The 8088-nt window shown below is 42.0% G+C and overlaps 1 long non-coding RNA gene across 1 annotated transcript; it reads right to left on the minus strand.

The window, feature by feature from the left end:
- Positions 1 to 2874: 2874 nt before the first annotated feature.
- LOC134961892 (uncharacterized) lies at positions 2875 to 7212 on the minus strand. Its single transcript, XR_010188030.1, has 4 exons — positions 6736 to 7212; positions 6405 to 6426; positions 4490 to 5119; positions 2875 to 3057 (listed from the first exon to the last, which is right to left on the minus strand). It is a non-coding gene; the product is annotated as an uncharacterized LOC134961892 (long non-coding RNA).
- Positions 7213 to 8088: the final 876 nt, after the last annotated feature.

An 8088-nucleotide genomic window follows, 5' to 3' on the forward strand; every position in this document is an offset into this window, starting at 1 on the left:
CGGCTAATCCTGGGATCCTATAAGGAAATCACTCCTTCCTCCAGAACCAGTTCCAGTCCCACACTCGACTCCTCATAAAAAAAAACTCACAAAAATAGAATATCCTGAAAGAAAATGTTTGTCAGCAGAGAAATAGAACAAAACAACTCTTGTTCATAACAAATCAATTACAATGACTGGTCTTTCTGCAATCCTTTAGTACGCTCAGGTAGTTTTCAACAGTGCCGCCTCTCAGTCTTCACGGAACAGAGTCTCTGGTGATACTTTTGTGATCTCACTCCATTTATGAGTTCCTTCCGGACTACTGACTTTCCTGCAATGGGAATCATGGACCCAAGTCTCTCTCTCGGCTACTTTCACTGGGATAATGCTGTCAACAAAACTTGGTATGGTCCTTCCCACCTGTCTATTACCTGTCTATTAGGCAACCTGAGCGTAAGAACAATCACACAGTCTCTTGGTTCACAATCAAGACAGTTAGTATTTGGCATACCAGCAATCTACAGTTTCAAGTTCTTTTGTCAAGTTCTCAAATGCTGGCTCATCTCAATAAGGTACTGTACTGTCACCTCATTGGTGTATTTCTGATCATTGTGCGGATCAATCATGACATGAGGTTGTCTTCCAAAAACAACCAAAAAGACACAAATACCAAAACCAAAACATATTTCGAAGAGGGTGATTCGTTGAGTGAAGATCTGGGAGTGGTTGTGAAGCTACATAATACTAGTGGCAGTATCTATGATCACAATAGTGAAATTTCAAACTTTGCTCCTACTTCTAGGGTTACCATTATCTACACACAAATTTCTGCACAATTTTTCTTTGCGGTAAACACAGCAGCATCCGTGGCGGCAGGAAATGCCTCTACCCAGTTTGAGAAAACATCAGTGCACACCAATACATAACAATAATTCCTAAAGGGTGTTAACTGTACGAAGTCGATTTGTATTTCCTGAAAAGATCCGTCTACAGGAGGGATATGGGATGGCTCTGTTGGTATTGCTTTACCAATATTCTTCCTCAAGCAAGCAAGACAGGTCATTGCTCTCTTACCTGCATGAGAATAGAATCCTGGCGCACACCTGCCTAGATGAGTCAGACCGTGTGCCACCTCAGCTAGACTTGGAAGGTATGCTCTGGGGGCTACTGGCTTACCGTGTCCACCTTCCCACAGTCCTGAGGACTCCTGGCCATACCCCTTTGTCCTCCAGACTGCCTTTTCCTGTAGGGAACACAAATTTTTCATTTTAAGTTAACTATCGTGTGTTTGCAGTGTAGAGTACCATGAGCATAACTCAAAAAAAAAAAAGAAACATCTCTAGAGGAGAGAACGAAGAAGAAAATGAAAAAGAAAATGTCAGGTTTGCCATTCACCAACAGGCATATCAGTGTCTATACAAAATTTCCCTTCACCAGTATTCCCATTCTCCACCCTTTGTGCATGACAAGGCACACTGCAGTAATACTGGTGTCATCGTGCTGTTGAGATATACTGGGTTTGGGCAGAACTCTGAAGGACCTAGGCATGTGGAGTTTGAACTGTACTTGGGTCCATGTATTGTACCACCCTGTGTGAACGCAAAAGATGAAGAGGAAACTGTAGAGAAACAGAATAGAGGTTGGTGACAGATGAGTTTGTAGAGGTGGAGAAGATTTTATAAAAAATTGACAACTGGATTGGGCACTACGGGGAAGTGATTCTCTACTTGGTCTATTCCCCTTAAAAAAAAAATTATGTGTTTATCGTATCACTATTGGGACTATCCCAGCCATCAATCCAGTGTCCTGTCCATCCTAAGTTCATAGGGAACCCGGTATCTGTGAGATAATTTCCTCTACCTGTGATGGACATGCATCTAGAACAGTGAAATGTAACATTAGTCTTCGTGGGTGTCTAACATACTTTGTACTTCCTGTCCCTGAGCGGGAGCACAGTATATGTATATCATATCTAACAAAATTAAGTTAATCAGGGGCCATTTCTGCTAGGAAAAAGAAGCAAAAGTTTAGAGGCCCCATCTTAACCCCAGCAAGTTTTGTCAAAGGGTAATGTTGCATTTATTTTGTTCTTCCCATTAGCCGAATCTGTGTTTTCTATATGGCTTATGATTCCTTACTATATGTCCCTTGGTCCCATCTATGTGTTTAATAATGTGGCTTGTGGCCCTCATTCCGAGTTGTTCGCTAAGTTTTTCGTTCGCACAGCCTATTAGTAAAGTTGCGTTAATGTAGTAAATTTGCGAACATCCGCCCCCAACGTATTTTAGCACATTCGCACGCATTATTACACAAAGTGGGCGTACGGCAAATGACATCGCAACAATGCGAAATCCTCGCAGCAATGCGAACCCATCGCATAAACACATACTTCTTCGTACAAATACTAAGTTGTAGTATATTTACACATTTTTCAGTTAAAGTGATCACTTTTGCTGAAAAACGCACCACAATTTGTTTTTATACTATTAAGTGGACTAACACCTTCCAAATCAAAGTCCACAAGCCCTCCTCAATAACAAATCCAATTAGTGAATTAATTGAAATGGTCATGATCAATTAAGTATTTGTTGAAATCCCAGAAAAACACTTTGTAGCCATAAAATAACCTCCTTTTATTTACATGTTTAATATAAATATAGATGTTTGCAATGTGCTTGGTCTAATGTGTTTTTAGAATTTATTAAAGTAGAGTTTTTGTATGTGAATGAAGGTGTATGCATGTTTAAAAAGCCAATAACATGTTTTAGTTGTTGATTTAAAATAACTTACGTTAGATGTTTGAAATGTTTAAGGTAAGAAATGTTTGTTCTGCAATCTGCTGTTCCTTTATTGCATGACTAAATAATAAAGAGCCGCTGAAGTTTTTAAATTTATTAGTTTATTTTTTTTTAAAAGTGGAATACTGATATTATCATTTTTTATAATATTTTTAATTATAATCATAAAATTAACAAAATTTTTGCATGGCGTCCAAAAGCCCCACCAAGGCCTGGAGATGGCGCCTCATACTGCAAACTATATCCTGCAAGGATGTTGGATCTCCAACGGCAACATCTGTAATTAAGAGATAACAAACATTACTAACTTACTCACATTGCTTATTAGCCTAGCAAGGCACAAAGCACACTTTAATGCATGCAGGTCCAAACTGCATTCCTCCTGCTTGTGTGAAACTACATATACCAGCAGTCGTTGACTCAGTTTTGGTGCCAGGGAATGAAAAACCTGTGTAAGGGCATGCTGGGATGTGTAGTTTTTCTACAGTTGCAGTTGCGCAGTTTGGACAGGCCTGCTTAATGGCAAAGTTGATTCATCATGACTGTTTTAGGGTTCAATCATTAGCCTTAAAAAAAGCCAGCATGCTCAGTTTTTTTGTGTGACTTATTCCAATTGTAAAGAGCATGGCCTACATTTGCTCCTATGTGATTTCATTGTAAGATGTAGCGTTGGCCATAGCAAACAAGGCTAAATAAATTTAATAACTTGTAGAAGTTGTTCCCCAATAGTCAAGATTAATTGTATTGTTTGTTCTGGGCAACATCCCATGTTAAAGTTATGGTGGTAATTCCAAGTTGATTGCAGCTTTAAAAATTTAAGTAGTTGCTCCAAACCATTTGCACTGCAGGGGAGGCAGATATAACATGTGCAGAGAGAGTTAGATTTGGGTGGGATGTGTTCAATCTTCTATCTAATTAGCACATTAAAAATAAAGCAGCCAGTATTTACCCTGCACAGAATCAAAATTACCCAATCACATCTAACTCTCTCTGCACATGTTATATCTGCCTCCCCTGCAGTGCACATGGTTTGGCCCAACTGCTAAAATTTGTCCGGCATGCAAACATCTTGGATTTTAACCCCTATGTTCCATCTTCAACACTGTTACACCATGTTGCCATTCATTCACATCCTTTATTTGTGGCATTATTTAAAAGGGGTTTGGTCCTGCCTCCTCACACTGCATATCAATATCTTCCGAAGGCCACCATATCATAGCATTCCCACACTCCCTGAAAGCTGCCCTTACTAAATAAGTGCAAACAGGGTTTATTTGAATGTTTTTTCATTTTGTGAATGTAACTTTCCCACCACAAATCAGTGTGTCATTAGTCTACATAACAAAGTGAAGCATGTGTTTTGTAAGTTAAAATTTTCTGACTACACAGGCCCAAGTGTAAATCGACAACAACATACTAAACTCCACTCAGGTCTAACTGTTGGCCTTCAAAACTAACACATATAAACCCTGTTGTCCTGCCAACCCTGGCTACCTAATGAGTGTCAACCTAGAGTGGACACACAAAATATTGCACACATACACACTGTACATATAATGACACTCACAAATATGTAAAGGCAACATGTACACCATGATGAAAATATCCAAATTTTGTCCTGGGGACAAGAATTCAAACAGTACAACCCTGCATGTTTTGGCATTGTAAGTGTAAGTGGGTAATCATTTCGACACCAAAACAAAACTTACTTTCCACGGCAACATCCTGACTCCCGGAATGTTCGTCAGGGGCTTCCTGTGCCCATTCACTGGGTGGTGAGCTTGGCATGATCGGTGAAGCCGGCTGAGGGATGGTGAAAGGAGGAGGGATTGGGGAAGGAGGAGGGATTGGGGAAGGAGGATGGATTGGGGAAGGAGGAGGGATTGGGGAAGGAGGAGGGATTGGGGAAGGAGGCTGGATTGGAGCAACAATTTCAGAGGGGGGGTCTGATTGCGAGGGCGAGGGGGGTGGAGAGAAATGTAAGGCAATAGAGGGTGAGGGGGGTTCAGATGGGGATGACGAAGATGAAGGAGAAGGGGTATGGGAAGGAGGAGAAGGGGTCCCAGAAAGAGATGGAGAGGTGTGGTGAGAAGGGGAATGGAAAGTGGAGTGGGCCAGGGAAGATGAGGGGGCCTTGGAAGATGAGGTGGACTGGGAAGATGATGGGGACTGGGAAGCTGAGGGGGACTGTGAAGGGGAGGGGGAGTGAGAAGGGGAGGGGGACTGTGAAGGGGAGGGGGAGTGAGAAGGGGAGGGGGAATGAGAAGGGGAGGGGGAGTGAGAAGGGGAGGGTGAGTGGGAAGGGGAAGGGGGTGGGGAGTTGTGCCGTTGTTGTTGTCCTAGAATGTAAATATTGTAAACATTGTTAAATTATGCAAAATTACATAGTATTCATTTGTTCATATCAATGTTCTGTTACATATTTTTTTTTTAATATATTTTATTTTGAAACTCAAACATGTTAAGATCCTCTTCATGTTGGCCACGGCAAATAAAATGTTTCCAAACGTGAACTTTGAAGCTCATTCCTTAATCTAGTCCATTGAGTCATAGTGATTGGTCTAGGCACCATCACCAGATTAGTATTCAAGGCACCTTATTATATAGCCAGCACTGATCCAGTATTTTGGACCAGTTTCCAGGCTGCTTCTTATTTCTTGAAAACATGCACTTGTTTCGTGTCACTTTACTACAGTCAGTACTGTTTTCCCTAACCACACACACTGTCCTAATTTCCAAAAAAATACACTGAAGGATGCAATTAGCCTACCACTTACTGTAAAATCTTGGTAATTCCAAGGGGATTACAGCAGGAATTTATTTAGCATTTGGCCAAAAGCATGTGCTCTGCAGGGGTTGCATATATAACATGTGCAGAGAGAGTTAGATTTGGGTGTGTTTAGAAATTATGGGCATGGAAAATCCAGCCTGTTTTATTTTAACACTGCAAATTTAAAAAATGCTTTAACACACACCATCTTACACACTCTGCACATGTTACATATGCTTCCCCTGCAGTGCACATGGTTTTGCACAATGGTTTTCAACAATGCGTCGGAAACAAAGAAAAACAAGCAAACATTAGCACATTTTAAGCTAAAAATCGTATGTAATGTAACTTACTTCGTGTATGGAGAGCACGGATTTGCTGGCGGATCTCCGCCAACAGATCTGGAGTCCGCCTGCGGAGATCACTCCAGCGCCTCTCCAGCTGGATGATTGTCCGCCTGCTGCGGACGCGAGTCCGCAGCAGGCGGCGGACCTCCGCGTAGGCCTCGCGCTTCACCCGATTGGGGATGAAGCGCCCAACGCGGCCTACGCGGCGGTCCATCACCGCCACCAGCACGCGGAGCTCCCGCCTGGAGAACGGTGCTGCACGCATCATGGCAATGGCGTTTTCCTTATTTGGGCATATATTTATAGTGTCTGGTAGCATGTGATTGGCCAAAAATATGTCATTTCTAATAACTTTATTGATCTTTGCAATGCTGTGAAGAGCAGAGTGTTATTTTGCACGAGCGGAAATTCGCATTAGCAGAAGCGAAAATGTTTGTTAGAAACAATTAGATAAAACACACAGAGACAGACTTTACTGAAAATTACTAAACATATCTGTGTACTCACCACAGGTCGTGTGATCATTCAGCTGGACAGTCACAAAGTGTCAAACATTGAGTATCATTTGTTTGTGTGTTTGTTTACATAATCAGGATTTGAGGATATAAAATAAATAAGGACACTATTTATTAACATTACAGTATTTAAATTATTACATAAACATTGTCAGCTTAACGTGTTTTTGTTTTTTATGTTTAAAAAGAAAAAACCATTCAAACACAACAACAGCATTCCCCAATCACTTTACAAGAACATACTAAATGCAATCATGTTTAAAAATACATAAGCATACTGGGTTGTATTATTTGTGCAAATATAAATGGGAAAAACACTATACCTGAAATGTTCTGCTACGATTCTTGCCCTCACTTGGCTCCCCCTCCGTGTCACACTCCCCCCACCGAAGCGTGGCACAACCCCTGGCTCCTCATCAGGCAATTCCTCTGCCTGAGGAAGCTCAACACTACTCCTTACCGCGATATTATGGAGTATTGCGCACAGGACCACTATTTTACTTGCCATCTCCGGCGAATACATGATGTCGCCACCCGTGCGGTGGAGCACACGAAAGCGCCCTTTCAGGACACCAATTGTGCGCTCCACCAGCTGCCTAGTGGCAGTAAGCGCGGAGTTAAATGCCATCTGTGGTCCTGGCCTGGGATTACGGTAAGGAGTCATGAGCCAGGGGGTGCAAGGATATCCACGGTCTCCTGTTGGAATAAGAGCCACATTTTAGATCTCAAATTTCATATATTGTTGTTACTTTTTAACTAAAAAATTTGAGCAACAACTCACCCAATAACCACATGTCTGGTCGTTGACTTGATCTTAATCTCTGCCATATCCCTGATTGTCTAATGACATACGCATCATGGGAACTTCCTGTAAACTTTGCGTTCAGGGAAAGGATCTGGAGGGATGGCCCACAAACAACCATTACATTCAGAGAATGAAACAGTTTCCTGTTTCTATAAATTTCTTCATTATGTCTTGGTGGCTGAATAGCAACATGTGTGCCATCCACAACCCCAATAACATGTGGGAAGCGACTACCACCTTCCGCAAATTGCCGCTTCACCACATCTAGGGCACCAACATCCAAAGGCATAGCAATAAATTGCTTAACACGCTTGATGAAAGCCTGGCAGACACGTCGCAGGACCTTACTGAACTGGCCCTGCGACATGCCAACCAGGTCTCCAACAACATGCTGGAATGATCCTGTGGCCAAAAAATGTAACACTGCAAGGAATTGTGTCAATGGTGGTATTGCTGTAGGATACCGAATTTCAGACTCCAGATCACTCTCTATTATGGAGAGAGTGTCTAGGATTAGATGTGGTGGCAGCCGGTATCTACGCACCACCACATCATCTGGCATCCCAAAAAGTATGACACGGGTTCTGAAAATTGGTGGCCTAGCACGCCTCCGTTGCCTTGGTTGATGAGGAGCCGGCTGTGGTTGTGGGGCTGGCGGTTGGGGTGGGAGTGCTGGCGTGGGTTGGGGAGGTAGGGCTTCTGCCGCAATATGTATTGACATCACACACTTTTTGGAGAGAATGTTAAGAAATGTCAATTAAAAAAAAAAACAAATTTTTCCAAAATTTTACACAATAACTGTTTTTACAATTGTGGTGTCAACTTACTGCAGGAGCGTACATTTTTTCTGTGTTGAATTCATGTCAAAAAT

Source organism: Pseudophryne corroboree, chromosome 1 (genome assembly GCF_028390025.1).
Source record: "Pseudophryne corroboree isolate aPseCor3 chromosome 1, aPseCor3.hap2, whole genome shotgun sequence".
NCBI classification, from domain to species: Eukaryota; Metazoa; Chordata; class Amphibia; order Anura; family Myobatrachidae; genus Pseudophryne; species Pseudophryne corroboree.